Here is a 15,906-nt window from a genome sequence, read left to right as displayed (position 1 = left end):
CTCGAACTTACACAGCTTCCCGGACCAAACACCTAAGCCAAGCTCCACAGAGGGCGGCAGCCCCTCCATCACACTGATCCACCCACAGAACTCTGCCCGGTTACCTAGGATCCAACAGCCACAACAAGCCTCGCGGTAAACACCAACATTCCACCTGGAATCCAACCGCTAACTGCCATCCCCAATGGCTGCTGCATCTTGTCAGTGTTGGGGGAGGGGCTGCATCCGACGAGAGGTTCCTAAGGTAAATGTGATTCTACCCACTAGCGTCCCATGGGCCTTTCTTCTTCCCTCTTTCCTTTGGTTCAGAGCTCTATGCACCGTACCAATGGAGGGAAGTGTGTCCCTTTTCAGTTGATGGTTTCACACGTCTTTAAACTTTCTAACAGTTCACAGTACACAGGGACCCACTAAAGGAGACTTATGTTCCTATAATATCCGTACACCCGGAATACATATGCGTCGCCTGATTTCTGCTGAAACACCCACACTCTCAGGACATGGATCCATTGGATTCATGGGGGCTGAAATTCCAAGAAATGAAACCAACCCCAATGTGCACTTTGCTGTCGGTCTCTTTTGCACTTAGTACACTTTGGCAGAGCTACTTGCCTTTGTTATAGGCTTCTTACATTTCTTCTCTACGTAGCCTAGAATATGGCATTCCTTCATCCTGTTGGAAGACATACAAGTCTACATCACGGACTAGGAATCCATTTGATTCCAAATCGGCATTAGTGTTAGGTCACGATATGCTCTTATGAATCAAAATTTACGAATATGAATGCACGCTTCTGATTTCCGAATACAAGTGTGCTGAGTACATGCAAGCCACGATACTGGGTCGATGCGTTCTGAATGACCCTTGACCTCACCTTGAGTATTTTCTTTTGAATAATCATGGTTCCCTTTGTATATGTCAGCCAACCATACCATTTTGGTGCTTGTTTGTTGGTTTGATTCTTTGTTGGTCTTCTTCTCGCTTGTTTTGCAAACACGTCAGGCCATGCATCTCTCCTTTCGCTTCAAACAGAGTCAAATAAGCTGATTCACTTAAGAGAGTGCTTCCAATCACCTATGATTTCCTGCTTCCCTCTCCCATCTTTAGGGTTTTGATGTCCTCCTTAAGTTCTTCTTCTTTCTTCTCTGCCACACATGCTCTTCTTGCATTTCCAATAATGGTTTCTTCTTTCCATTCCATCTTGCTGCTTTTCTATTCAGGGGAGTTTTCTCAACCTTTCTTTTAGAAAAACTTTTGAACTGCTGAATTCTTTTAAGATTTGCCGGTCTGTAGAATTCTCTAGCTCTGCCGTTATTTGAAATGGTGTTCATGTGGCATAGGCTACCCTAGGTGGCAGCATTTGGCCATTCAGGATATGGTCTGTGTCCTGGCACTCCTCCCTGTCCTGCAATATTGCTGCCGAGATATCAGCTGAAACCCCTCTGGAGGTTTCCTTGTGACTATGTTGTTTCCTCCAGGTGCATTTTAAATCACTCGGATATTCGTGAACTTTGTTGATTTGAATCATACAGCTGCTGGTAGGTCTATTGGGATTCCACCTCCTTCGGATGCTGTGTAATTCCTGAATTCGCATAGATGATTCTTTCTTGGCTTTCAGCAAGTTTCAGTCTGATTTTTCTACAGATAAATTTTCAGACACTTTTTGTTTCTTTATCTCTTGCTTTTCCATCTGGGACTCATGATTTCTATTCTTTCATGCCCTGTCTTAACCCAGGGTTCAACTGCAATGTTTTCATTTGTTTGCACTTGCTTTCCTATGTCTGCTTCTGACTGAGGTTTTTCTCTTCCCCTGTCTTCACAGTCATTCACGCGTCCCTCTGCATTATCTAGTCTGCTAAGGACTGAATTTTAGCCCTGATATTATCACAACCATTGAGTTTCCTGATATTTTTGGCTCGTGTTGAGACTTTCTCTTCCCCTTTTCTGGTATTCTGCCTTTTGTGATTCTGAGACACTGGTGTTCTTCAGTGTTTTCCTGACCTTCATTTTCAACACTTGTTCTGGATAGCGTTTTGCAGACTAGTTGTTTGAAAGCTTATCTTTTGCGCCTTCAATATCTTTGGAACTGAAAATGGTACTTCCTGTTTCTTTTACTGTACTTCTTCATCTCTACTGGTCAGGTAATATCAGGTATCTAATGTAGACTTCTAGGGCTTTGTTAATTGAAAATTGTAGACTCTTGTCTCTACGCAATTCCATGGGATTTCTGTGAGGACAATTTCTCCTAGGCATTGATGCCATAACCTGTACCTGTGTGTGTTGTTTGGTATATCTCCAATTGCTGGTGTTGCATTAGTTGTGATGAACAACCCATTCTACTTCGATTAGCATAACTTCATTTTGGTTATACTTATCTCACACTTCTGAAAGTGCACAGAACACTTCCTCTTGTGGAAATGAAGCTTCTAAAAGTTCTCAGCTCTGCATTCTTCTCTATGTCATTTTGGAGTGTTTCCAAAACAGCAAACTGAGAGTGCTCTTCTGCTTTTTATTGCCACGGGAATGTCCCAATGAAATGAGTTCTTTCCAGAGCTTCTCTGTCTACAGAAACAGCAGTGGAAGCATATCTATGGATGTCACATATCAGGGCCTGCTGGAATGATCCCGCAGACCTTCCTTGTTGTCCTAGGTGCCGTACCGTGCCGGTGCCATCCAAAATGTAGCATCCGCTTTTGGGAGATAGTGCTGAAGGGAATGCTTCCTCTTCTCACGCTGTGGACTTGGACCACTCTCCCTTGTCCTCTCATCCTTGTGGCACGGGTGCACGAAGGCAACCACAGAGTTGTTGCGCATCCTGTGACTCAAACCAAACCATAATCCCAGCCCAGGTTATGAATGTAGCATATCCTAAGGCTTTTCATTCTGATTTCAAATTCAAGGCCCCCTGGATCCCTCAGACCAGATGCACGATATCTCTAATTCAGCCCCACACGTGCTCTATTGGCAAAATTCCCAATTGGTCCCTGGTCCTGCAGATGTACTGGGTGTGGCCATGGGACATATCGGTAATCGCAACCGCGCGACCAGTGTGGTTGATTTATTATTGGTACACAGTTCGGTTTGCTCTCTTGATTCGACCCACCACATCCCACAACGCACTCCAGATCCCTGAGACTCAACGTGTGCCATCATCCGTAGCTCTATGCCTCACTGACCGTTGCCTCTGCTACCTCAAATTTGGCAGCTGGGTTCTTGGTCTCAGAATTAACTGTGGGGATATTTTGCGCTGGTTTCTTTGAGTTCTCTCAGCCAAGCATCTGCTGTGCACTCTTGTAAATCTCAGCACATCACCTTCAAACCCATGTCCCCTGTCCGCTTGAGAGTGTGCGTCCAAGTTAAACAGAGTTTCACCCTTGTTGCTCCATCACCAGGGGTCCGAACCTGCACTGGTTTCCATTCCCTGCTTTGCATTCTCCTGCTTCCAGGTGTCCTGAGGCCTCATCCTGTCTTTGGGAGTAACAGACCTCTCTTCGGCCAGTGTCCTATGCTAAGGGCTGGGTGAGTGGATGTTTCCATTGCTCTGTACATGGGAGCGAGTGAGTGCAGGTTGCACTTCTTCTCTGCCAACTGGGCATCGATGAATCAACACTATCCAGATACATTTCACAGAAATGTGATATTTGCTTAGCTCTTTGTTTCTATACAGCCGTGGTGGGAGGGATTGTCCGAAGACAACTATTTTGACATTGTGTTGATATCCCATTTGCAGTCTTTAAGAAGTTTAACAGAACTCATTTACATGTTTTGGGAGTTATACGAAAATGGAGTTATTTTTTGAAACACATTCAATCGACCTAGAAGCCAGACTTGTCAATTTTGGTAACATTTTGTCAGCTCTACGGAAAAGCTAGACAGATAGAATGCAAACTAGCAGTCCAAAGTGTTCAAGGGGTCATGTCAGCTCTTTAAGGTTGAAGCCTCCGAAACCAACAGGAACCATGAAATAACTTTTGGAAACATGGAATAACCCCCAACCTTGGATACACTTGTGCATGTGGTGCCCTGTATCCCAATGACACCTACTGGCCAATGTTGGCATTTCAAGGGGTAACATCCCTCTCTAGGAAAATACAAGAGGAAACAAACCAAATATATACATTTAGGTTTGAATCCAAAAGCACCTAGAGGCATTCTAGCTAGGAGAATCCTGCTGCAGTTATGCTAGTCTATTGAGAACCAGGTGTTTTTCTATCAGTGTTGAGAACGCTTAATCATCCGATCCTGTACTTTAAAGCCATTTAACGCAACCAAGTCTGCACCCCCATGATATAGTGCCCCCGGGGGCTTGACTCAAGTGAAAGACGATCCACATAAGCTGTGTCTTTAATGTCATTGGCGACTTTTACAGTTCAGTTCACTTTCTGACTTGTACTATTTACCTTCACTGTCTTGAAAAACTGAAGCCTAATACAGATTCATGTTCAGTCAAAGATTCCCCTCACTTACCACACTCCCTTCACCCCAGGGAAGACATAAACACAACATTTGCTGAATCTAGCGGAAGGACATCGTTTCTAGGTGTGAGCTAAGTATTCAATTTTATCTATTTCAGCCGAGACTATTTGACCTTTAAGGTGTTCACTGTTGTTCACAGAGAGTGAAGCTGGAGGAACTCTGATTCTACGAGGGGCTTGCTCTTCTCGTAATGGCTTCATTGCAGCTCAGGTACTGATCCTTCAAAATGGATGCCTGAGTGGAGGGGAGGCAAGGGCAAGTGCTCACTAGCTAGGCCCAAACCTGGGAAAAGGCTTACCTGGGCTTGTTGAATTTTGGTCTGAATGGCTTGGGAATGCCCCTTGGGACGTGTGGATTCTCACGACCTCTTCCAAGAACAGGAGCGTTTTGATCATCTCTGCCATTTCTTCTCCTTCAGACGTCAGGGACCTTGGACCCGTTATTGGAGAAGAGAATTGAGGAACTTCCTCAAGTCCACGTTGGCACTCCGTATGTTTCTGCCTGTATCAGTGAGTTTCAATAGGTCTCATGAATGTCTTTTGAGCCTGGTATCCTCTACAGCTGTCTCCACGCCAGTATTCTCCATTGTAGCAGAACATCTCTCATCCATGTGTTCGCATCTCTCCTCAATCCGTGCAGCCAGCTTATCGGCCAGCTTCTCTTCGTGTCTCCCCTAAAGTCGACTTCACCAGGACTGGGCAAGTCTGAAAGTACCTCGGAGCCTGACCAGTAAGCTGATGACAGGCAGATCTTCCACTGTCTGCCCTTTCAGGTTCTGGAAACTGACCTGTGACCTCAGGTCTTTGGGCAGCAGCAGTATCTCGAACTTACACAGCTTCCCGGACCAAACACCTAAGCCAAGCTCCACAGAGGGCGGCAGCCCCTCCATCACACTGATCCACCCACAGAACTCTGCCCGGTTACCTAGGATCCAACAGCCACAACAAGCCTCGCGGTAAACACCAACATTCCACCTGGAATCCAACCGCTAACTGCCATCCCCAATGGCTGCTGCATCTTGTCAGTGTTGGGGGAGGGGCTGCATCCGACGAGAGGTTCCTAAGGTAAATGTGATTCTACCCACTAGCGTCCCATGGGCCTTTCTTCTTCCCTCTTTCCTTTGGTTCAGAGCTCTATGCACCGTACCAATGGAGGGAAGTGTGTCCCTTTTCAGTTGATGGTTTCACACGTCTTTAAACTTTCTAACAGTTCACAGTACACAGGGACCCACTAAAGGAGACTTATGTTCCTATAATATCCGTACACCCGGAATACATATGCGTCGCCTGATTTCTGCTGAAACACCCACACTCTCAGGACATGGATCCATTGGATTCATGGGGGCTGAAATTCCAAGAAATGAAACCAACCCCAATGTGCACTTTGCTGTCGGTCTCTTTTGCACTTAGTACACTTTGGCAGAGCTACTTGCCTTTGTTATAGGCTTCTTACATTTCTTCTCTACGTAGCCTAGAATATGGCATTCCTTCATCCTGTTGGAAGACATACAAGTCTACATCACGGACTAGGAATCCATTTGATTCCAAATCGGCATTAGTGTTAGGTCACGATATGCTCTTATGAATCAAAATTTACGAATATGAATGCACGCTTCTGATTTCCGAATACAAGTGTGCTGAGTACATGCAAGCCACGATACTGGGTCGATGCGTTCTGAATGACCCTTGACCTCACCTTGAGTATTTTCTTTTGAATAATCATGGTTCCCTTTGTATATGTCAGCCAACCATACCATTTTGGTGCTTGTTTGTTGGTTTGATTCTTTGTTGGTCTTCTTCTCGCTTGTTTTGCAAACACGTCAGGCCATGCATCTCTCCTTTCGCTTCAAACAGAGTCAAATAAGCTGATTCACTTAAGAGAGTGCTTCCAATCACCTATGATTTCCTGCTTCCCTCTCCCATCTTTAGGGTTTTGATGTCCTCCTTAAGTTCTTCTTCTTTCTTCTCTGCCACACATGCTCTTCTTGCATTTCCAATAATGGTTTCTTCTTTCCATTCCATCTTGCTGCTTTTCTATTCAGGGGAGTTTTCTCAACCTTTCTTTTAGAAAAACTTTTGAACTGCTGAATTCTTTTAAGATTTGCCGGTCTGTAGAATTCTCTAGCTCTGCCGTTATTTGAAATGGTGTTCATGTGGCATAGGCTACCCTAGGTGGCAGCATTTGGCCATTCAGGATATGGTCTGTGTCCTGGCACTCCTCCCTGTCCTGCAATATTGCTGCCGAGATATCAGCTGAAAGCCCTCTGGAGGTTTCCTTGTGACTATGTTGTTTCCTCCAGGTGCATTTTAAATCACTCGGATATTCGTGAACTTTGTTGATTTGAATCATACAGCTGCTGGTAGGTCTATTGGGATTCCACCTCCTTCGGATGCTGTGTAATTCCTGAATTCGCATAGATGATTCTTTCTTGGCTTTCAGCAAGTTTCAGTCTGATTTTTCTACAGATAAATTTTCAGACACTTTTTGTTTCTTTATCTCTTGCTTTTCCATCTGGGACTCATGATTTCTATTCTTTCATGCCCTGTCTTAACCCAGGGTTCAACTGCAATGTTTTCATTTGTTTGCACTTGCTTTCCTATGTCTGCTTCTGACCGAGGTTTTTCTCTTCCCCTGTCTTCACAGTCATTCACGCGTCCCTCTGCATTATCTAGTCTGCTAAGGACTGAATTTTAGCCCTGATATTATCACAACCATTGAGTTTCCTGATATTTTTGGCTCGTGTTGAGACTTTCTCTTCCCCTTTTCTGGTATTCTGCCTTTTGTGATTCTGAGACACTGGTGTTCTTCAGTGTTTTCCTGACCTTCATTTTCAACACTTGTTCTGAATAGCGTTTTGCAGACTAGTTGTTTGAAAGCTTATCTTTTGCGCCTTCAATATCTTTGGAACTGAAAATGGTACTTCCTGTTTCTTTTACTGTTCTTCTTCAACTCTACTGGTCAGGTAATATCAGGTATCTATTGTAGACTTCTAGGGCTTTGTTAATTGAAAAATTTAGACTCTTGTCTCTACGCAATTCCATGGGATTTCTGTGAGGACAAATTCTCCTAGGCATTGATGCCATAACCTGTACCTGTGTGTGTTGTTTGGTATATCTCCAATTGCTGGTGTTGCATTAGTTGTGATGAACAACCCATTCTACTTCGATTAGCATAACTTCATTTTGATTATACTTATCTCACACTTCTGAAAGTGCACAGGACACTTCCTCTTGTGGAAATGAAGCTTCTAAAAGTTCTCAGCTCTGCATTCTTCTCTATGTCATTTTGGAGTGTTTCCAAAACAGCAAACTGAGAGTGCTCTTCTGCTTTTTATTGCCACGGGAATGTCCCAATGAAATGAGTTCTTTCCAGAGCTTCTCTGTCTACAGAAACAGCAGTGGAAGCATATCTATGGATGTCACATATCAGGGCCTGCTGGAATGATCCCGCAGACCTTCCTTGTTGTCCTAGGTGCCGTACCGTGCCGGTGCCATCCAAAATGTAGCATCCGCTTTTGGGAGATAGTGCTGAAGGGAATGCTTCCTCTTCTCACGCTGTGGACTTGGACCACTCTCCCTTGTCCTCTCATCCTTGTGGCACGGGTGCACGAAGGCAACCACAGAGTTGTTGCGCATCCTGTGACTCAAACCAAACCATAATCCCAGCCCAGGTTATGAATGTAGCATATCCTAAGGCTTTTCATTCTGATTTCAAATTCAAGGCCCCCTGGATCCCTCAGACCAGATGCACGATATCTCTGATTCAGCCCCACACGTGCTCTATTGGCAAAATTCCCAATTGGTCCCTGGTCCTGCAGATGTACTGGGTGTGGCCATGGGACATATCGGTAATCGCAACCGCGCGACCAGTGTGGTTGATTTATTATTGGTACACAGTTCGGTTTGCTCTCTTGATTCGACCCACCACATCCCACAACGCACTCCAGATCCCTGAGACTCAACGTGTGCCATCATCCGTAGCTCTATGCCTCACTGACCGTTGCCTCTGCTACCTCAAATTTGGCAGCTGGGTTCTTGGTCTCAGAATTAACTGTGGGGATATTTTGCGCTGGTTTCTTTGAGTTCTCTCAGCCAAGCATCTGCTGTGCACTCTTGTAAATCTCAGCACATCACCTTCAAACCCATGTCTCCTGTCCGCTTGAGAGTGTGCGTCCAAGTTAAACAGAGTTTCACCCTTGTTGCTCCATCACCAGGGGTCCGAACCTGCACTGGTTTCCATTCCCTGCTTTGCATTCTCCTGCTTCCAGGTGTCCTGAGGCCTCATCCTGTCTTTGGGAGTAACAGACCTCTCTTCGGCCAGTGTCCTATGCTAAGGGCTGGGTGAGTGGATGTTTCCATTGCTCTGTACATGGGAGCGAGTGAGTGCAGGTTGCACTTCTTCTCTGCCAACTGGGCATCGATGAATCAACACTATCCAGATACATTTCACAGAAATGTGATATTTGCTTAGCTCTTTGTTTCTATACAGCCGTGGTGGGAGGGATTGTCCGAAGACAACTATTTTGACATTGTGTTGATATCCCATTTGCAGTCTTTAAGAAGTTTAACAGAACTCATTTACATGTTTTGGGAGTTATACGAAAATGGAGTTATTTTTTGAAACACACTCAATCGACCTAGAAGCCAGACTTGTCAATTTTGGTAACATTTTGTCAGCTCTACGGAAAAGCTAGACAGATAGAATGCAAACTAGCAGTCCAAAGTGTTCAAGGGGTCATGTCAGCTCTTTAAGGTTGAAGCCTCCGAAACCAACAGGAACCATGAAATAACTTTTGGAAACATGGAATAACCCCCAACCTTGGATACACTTGTGCATGTGGTGCCCTGTATCCCAATGACACCTACTGGCCAATGTTGGCATTTCAAGGGGTAACATCCCTCTCTAGGAAAATACAAGAGGAAACAAACCAAATATATACATTTAGGTTTGAATCCAAAAGCACCTAGAGGCATTCTAGCTAGGAGAATCCTGCTGCAGTTATGCTAGTCTATTGAGAACCAGGTGTTTTTCTATCAGTGTTGAGAACGCTTAATCATCCGATCCTGTAGTTTAAAGCCATTTAACGCAACCAAGTCTGCAGCCCCATGATATAGTGCCCCCGGGGGCTTGACTCAAGTGAAAGACGATCCACATAAGCTGTGTCTTTAATGTCATTGGCGACTTTTACAGTTCAGTTCACTTTCTGACTTGTACTATTTACCTTCACTGTCTTGAAAAACTGAAGCCTAATACAGATTCATGTTCAGTCAAAGATTCCCCTCACTTACCACACTCCCTTCACCCCAGGGAAGACATAAACACAACATTTGCTGAATCTAGCGGAAGGACATCGTTTCTAGGTGTGAGCTAAGTATTCAATTTTATCTATTTCAGCCGAGACTATTTGACCTTTAAGGTGTTCACTGTTGTTCACAGAGAGTGAAGCTGGAGGAACTCTGATTCTACGAGGGGCTTGCTCTTCTCGTAATGGCTTCATTGCAGCTCAGGTACTGATCCTTCAAAATGGATGCCTGAGTGGAGGGGAGGCAAGGGCAAGTGCTCACTAGCTAGGCCCAAACCTGGGAAAAGGCTTACCTGGGCTTGTTGAATTTTGGTCTGAATGGCTTGGGAATGCCCCTTGGGACGTGTGGATTCTCACGACCTCTTCCAAGAACAGGAGCGTTTTGATCATCTCTGCCATTTCTTCTCCTTCAGACGTCAGGGACCTTGGACCCGTTATTGGAGAAGAGAATTGAGGAACTTCCTCAAGTCCACGTTGGCACTCCGTATGTTTCTGCCTGTATCAGTGAGTTTCAATATGTCTCATGAATGTCTTTTGAGCCTGGTATCCTCTACAGCTGTCTCCACGCCAGTATTCTCCATTGTAGCAGAACATCTCTCATCCATGTGTTCGCATCTCTCCTCAATCCGTGCAGCCAGCTTATCGGCCAGCTTCTCTTCGTGTCTCCCCTAAAGTCGACTTCACCAGGACTGGGCAAGTCTGAAAGTACCTCGGAGCCTGACCAGTAAGCTGATGACAGGCAGATCTTCCACTGTCTGCCCTTTCAGGTTCTGGAAACTGACCTGTGACCTCAGGTCTTTGGGCAGCAGCAGTATCTCGAACTTACACAGCTTCCCGGACCAAACACCTAAGCCAAGCTCCACAGAGGGCGGCAGCCCCTCCATCACACTGATCCACCCACAGAACTCTGCCCGGTTACCTAGGATCCAACAGCCACAACAAGCCTCGCGGTAAACACCAACATTCCACCTGGAATCCAACCGCTAACTGCCATCCCCAATGGCTGCTGCATCTTGTCAGTGTTGGGGGAGGGGCTGCATCCGACGAGAGGTTCCTAAGGTAAATGTGATTCTACCCACTAGCGTCCCATGGGCCTTTCTTCTTCCCTCTTTCCTTTGGTTCAGAGCTCTATGCACCGTACCAATGGAGGGAAGTGTGTCCCTTTTCAGTTGATGGTTTCACACGTCTTTAAACTTTCTAACAGTTCACAGTACACAGGGACCCACTAAAGGAGACTTATGTTCCTATAATATCCGTACACCCGGAATACATATGCGTCGCCTGATTTCTGCTGAAACACCCACACTCTCAGGACATGGATCCATTGGATTCATGGGGGCTGAAATTCCAAGAAATGAAACCAACCCCAATGTGCACTTTGCTGTCGGTCTCTTTTGCACTTAGTACACTTTGGCAGAGCTACTTGCCTTTGTTATAGGCTTCTTACATTTCTTCTCTACGTAGCCTAGAATATGGCATTCCTTCATCCTGTTGGAAGACATACAAGTCTACATCACGGACTAGGAATCCATTTGATTCCAAATCGGCATTAGTGTTAGGTCACGATATGCTCTTATGAATCAAAATTTACGAATATGAATGCACGCTTCTGATTTCCGAATACAAGTGTGCTGAGTACATGCAAGCCACGATACTGGGTCGATGCGTTCTGAATGACCCTTGACCTCACCTTGAGTATTTTCTTTTGAATAATCATGGTTCCCTTTGTATATGTCAGCCAACCATACCATTTTGGTGCTTGTTTGTTGGTTTGATTCTTTGTTGGTCTTCTTCTCGCTTGTTTTGCAAACACGTCAGGCCATGCATCTCTCCTTTCGCTTCAAACAGAGTCAAATAAGCTGATTCACTTAAGAGAGTGCTTCCAATCACCTATGATTTCCTGCTTCCCTCTCCCATCTTTAGGGTTTTGATGTCCTCCTTAAGTTCTTCTTCTTTCTTCTCTGCCACACATGCTCTTCTTGCATTTCCAATAATGGTTTCTTCTTTCCATTCCATCTTGCTGCTTTTCTATTCAGGGGAGTTTTCTCAACCTTTCTTTTAGAAAAACTTTTGAACTGCTGAATTCTTTTAAGATTTGCCGGTCTGTAGAATTCTCTAGCTCTGCCGTTATTTGAAATGGTGTTCATGTGGCATAGGCTACCCTAGGTGGCAGCATTTGGCCATTCAGGATATGGTCTGTGTCCTGGCACTCCTCCCTGTCCTGCAATATTGCTGCCGAGATATCAGCTGAAACCCCTCTGGAGGTTTCCTTGTGACTATGTTGTTTCCTCCAGGTGCATTTTAAATCACTCGGATATTCGTGAACTTTGTTGATTTGAATCATACAGCTGCTGGTAGGTCTATTGGGATTCCACCTCCTTCGGATGCTGTGTAATTCCTGAATTCGCATAGATGATTCTTTCTTGGCTTTCAGCAAGTTTCAGTCTGATTTTTCTACAGATAAATTTTCAGACACTTTTTGTTTCTTTATCTCTTGCTTTTCCATCTGGGACTCATGATTTCTATTCTTTCATGCCCTGTCTTAACCCAGGGTTCAACTGCAATGTTTTCATTTGTTTGCACTTGCTTTCCTATGTCTGCTTCTGACTGAGGTTTTTCTCTTCCCCTGTCTTCACAGTCATTCACGCGTCCCTCTGCATTATCTAGTCTGCTAAGGACTGAATTTTAGCCCTGATATTATCACAACCATTGAGTTTCCTGATATTTTTGGCTCGTGTTGAGACTTTCTCTTCCCCTTTTCTGGTATTCTGCCTTTTGTGATTCTGAGACACTGGTGTTCTTCAGTGTTTTCCTGACCTTCATTTTCAACACTTGTTCTGGATAGCGTTTTGCAGACTAGTTGTTTGAAAGCTTATCTTTTGCGCCTTCAATATCTTTGGAACTGAAAATGGTACTTCCTGTTTCTTTTACTGTACTTCTTCATCTCTACTGGTCAGGTAATATCAGGTATCTAATGTAGACTTCTAGGGCTTTGTTAATTGAAAATTGTAGACTCTTGTCTCTACGCAATTCCATGGGATTTCTGTGAGGACAATTTCTCCTAGGCATTGATGCCATAACCTGTACCTGTGTGTGTTGTTTGGTATATCTCCAATTGCTGGTGTTGCATTAGTTGTGATGAACAACCCATTCTACTTCGATTAGCATAACTTCATTTTGGTTATACTTATCTCACACTTCTGAAAGTGCACAGGACACTTCCTCTTGTGGAAATGAAGCTTCTAAAAGTTCTCAGCTCTGCATTCTTCTCTATGTCATTTTGGAGTGTTTCCAAAACAGCAAACTGAGAGTGCTCTTCTGCTTTTTATTGCCACGGGAATGTCCCAATGAAATGAGTTCTTTCCAGAGCTTCTCTGTCTACAGAAACAGCAGTGGAAGCATATCTATGGATGTCACATATCAGGGCCTGCTGGAATGATCCCGCAGACCTTCCTTGTTGTCCTAGGTGCCGTACCGTGCCGGTGCCATCCAAAATGTAGCATCCGCTTTTGGGAGATAGTGCTGAAGGGAATGCTTCCTCTTCTCACGCTGTGGACTTGGACCACTCTCCCTTGTCCTCTCATCCTTGTGGCACGGGTGCACGAAGGCAACCACAGAGTTGTTGCGCATCCTGTGACTCAAACCAAACCATAATCCCAGCCCAGGTTATGAATGTAGCATATCCTAAGGCTTTTCATTCTGATTTCAAATTCAAGGCCCCCTGGATCCCTCAGACCAGATGCACGATATCTCTGATTCAGCCCCACACGTGCTCTATTGGCAAAATTCCCAATTGGTCCCTGGTCCTGCAGATGTACTGGGTGTGGCCATGGGACATATCGGTAATCGCAACCGCGCGACCAGTGTGGTTGATTTATTATTGGTACACAGTTCGGTTTGCTCTCTTGATTCGACCCACCACATCCCACAACGCACTCCAGATCCCTGAGACTCAACGTGTGCCATCATCCGTAGCTCTATGCCTCACTGACCGTTGCCTCTGCTACCTCAAATTTGGCAGCTGGGTTCTTGGTCTCAGAATTAACTGTGGGGATATTTTGCGCTGGTTTCTTTGAGTTCTCTCAGCCAAGCATCTGCTGTGCACTCTTGTAAATCTCAGCACATCACCTTCAAACCCATGTCCCCTGTCCGCTTGAGAGTGTGCGTCCAAGTTAAACAGAGTTTCACCCTTGTTGCTCCATCACCAGGGGTCCGAACCTGCACTGGTTTCCATTCCCTGCTTTGCATTCTCCTGCTTCCAGGTGTCCTGAGGCCTCATCCTGTCTTTGGGAGTAACAGACCTCTCTTCGGCCAGTGTCCTATGCTAAGGGCTGGGTGAGTGGATGTTTCCATTGCTCTGTACATGGGAGCGAGTGAGTGCAGGTTGCACTTCTTCTCTGCCAACTGGGCATCGATGAATCAACACTATCCAGATACATTTCACAGAAATGTGATATTTGCTTAGCTCTTTGTTTCTATACAGCCGTGGTGGGAGGGATTGTCCGAAGACAACTATTTTGACATTGTGTTGATATCCCATTTGCAGTCTTTAAGAAGTTTAACAGAACTCATTTACATGTTTTGGGAGTTATACGAAAATGGAGTTATTTTTTGAAACACATTCAATCGACCTAGAAGCCAGACTTGTCAATTTTGGTAACATTTTGTCAGCTCTACGGAAAAGCTAGACAGATAGAATGCAAACTAGCAGTCCAAAGTGTTCAAGGGGTCATGTCAGCTCTTTAAGGTTGAAGCCTCCGAAACCAACAGGAACCATGAAATAACTTTTGGAAACATGGAATAACCCCCAACCTTGGATACACTTGTGCATGTGGTGCCCTGTATCCCAATGACACCTACTGGCCAATGTTGGCATTTCAAGGGGTAACATCCCTCTCTAGGAAAATACAAGAGGAAACAAACCAAATATATACATTTAGGTTTGAATCCAAAAGCACCTAGAGGCATTCTAGCTAGGAGAATCCTGCTGCAGTTATGCTAGTCTATTGAGAACCAGGTGTTTTTCTATCAGTGTTGAGAACGCTTAATCATCCGATCCTGTACTTTAAAGCCATTTAACGCAACCAAGTCTGCACCCCCATGATATAGTGCCCCCGGGGGCTTGACTCAAGTGAAAGACGATCCACATAAGCTGTGTCTTTAATGTCATTGGCGACTTTTACAGTTCAGTTCACTTTCTGACTTGTACTATTTACCTTCACTGTCTTGAAAAACTGAAGCCTAATACAGATTCATGTTCAGTCAAAGATTCCCCTCACTTACCACACTCCCTTCACCCCAGGGAAGACATAAACACAACATTTGCTGAATCTAGCGGAAGGACATCGTTTCTAGGTGTGAGCTAAGTATTCAATTTTATCTATTTCAGCCGAGACTATTTGACCTTTAAGGTGTTCACTGTTGTTCACAGAGAGTGAAGCTGGAGGAACTCTGATTCTACGAGGGGCTTGCTCTTCTCGTAATGGCTTCATTGCAGCTCAGGTACTGATCCTTCAAAATGGATGCCTGAGTGGAGGGGAGGCAAGGGCAAGTGCTCACTAGCTAGGCCCAAACCTGGGAAAAGGCTTACCTGGGCTTGTTGAATTTTGGTCTGAATGGCTTGGGAATGCCCCTTGGGACGTGTGGATTCTCACGACCTCTTCCAAGAACAGGAGCGTTTTGATCATCTCTGCCAATTCTTCTCCTTCAGACGTCAGGGACCTTGGACCCGTTATTGGAGAAGAGAATTGAGGAACTTCCTCAAGTCCACGTTGGCACTCCGTATGTTTCTGCCTGTATCAGTGAGTTTCAATATGTCTCATGAATGTCTTTTGAGCCTGGTATCCTCTACAGCTGTCTCCACGCCAGTATTCTCCATTGTAGCAGAACATCTCTCATCCATGTGTTCGCATCTCTCCTCAATCCGTGCAGCCAGCTTATCGGCCAGCTTCTCTTCGTGTCTCCCCTAAAGTCGACTTCACCAGGACTGGGCAAGTCTGAAAGTACCTCGGAGCCTGACCAGTAAGCTGATGACAGGCAGATCTTCCACTGTCTGCCCTTTCAGGTTCTGGAAACTGACCTGTGACCTCAGGTCTTTGGGCAGCAGCAGTATCTCGAACTTACACAG

At 45.1% G+C, this 15,906-nt stretch overlaps 3 long non-coding RNA genes across 6 annotated transcripts; all 3 read left to right on the top strand.

Annotated features, from left to right (window-relative positions):
* The first annotated feature begins 110 nt into the window (after positions 1-110).
* Positions 111-5,052, top strand: LOC140692649 (uncharacterized). The gene is made up of 3 exons (XR_012068230.1): positions 111-244; positions 4,575-4,687; positions 4,896-5,052. It is a non-coding gene; the product is annotated as an uncharacterized lncRNA (long non-coding RNA).
* Positions 5,053-5,409: 357 nt separating this feature from the next.
* On the top strand, positions 5,410-10,568 carry LOC140692639 (uncharacterized). Of its 3 annotated transcripts, XR_012068205.1 has the most exons (4): positions 5,410-5,541; positions 9,872-9,984; positions 10,193-10,283; positions 10,414-10,563. It is a non-coding gene; the product is annotated as an uncharacterized lncRNA (long non-coding RNA). The 3 variants fall into 3 exon arrangements; XR_012068206.1 differs by lacking the exon at positions 5,410-5,541 and having other exon boundaries at positions 9,754-9,984; positions 10,366-10,568; XR_012068204.1 differs by lacking the exon at positions 5,410-5,541 and having other exon boundaries at positions 9,754-9,984.
* A 4,487-nt stretch (positions 10,569-15,055) lies between these two features.
* On the top strand, positions 15,056-15,841 carry LOC140692646 (uncharacterized). 2 transcript variants are annotated; one of them, XR_012068220.1, is made up of 3 exons: positions 15,056-15,281; positions 15,490-15,580; positions 15,711-15,841. It is a non-coding gene; the product is annotated as an uncharacterized lncRNA (long non-coding RNA). The 2 variants fall into 2 exon arrangements; XR_012068219.1 differs by having other exon boundaries at positions 15,663-15,798.
* Positions 15,842-15,906: the final 65 nt, after the last annotated feature.

Source organism: Vicugna pacos, unplaced genomic scaffold, assembly GCF_048564905.1.
Source record: "Vicugna pacos unplaced genomic scaffold, VicPac4 scaffold_14, whole genome shotgun sequence".
NCBI lineage: Eukaryota > Metazoa > Chordata > Mammalia > Artiodactyla > Camelidae > Vicugna > Vicugna pacos.
Note: the sequence above shows the minus strand (reverse complement) of the source record. Positions and strands in the feature narration are given on the sequence as shown.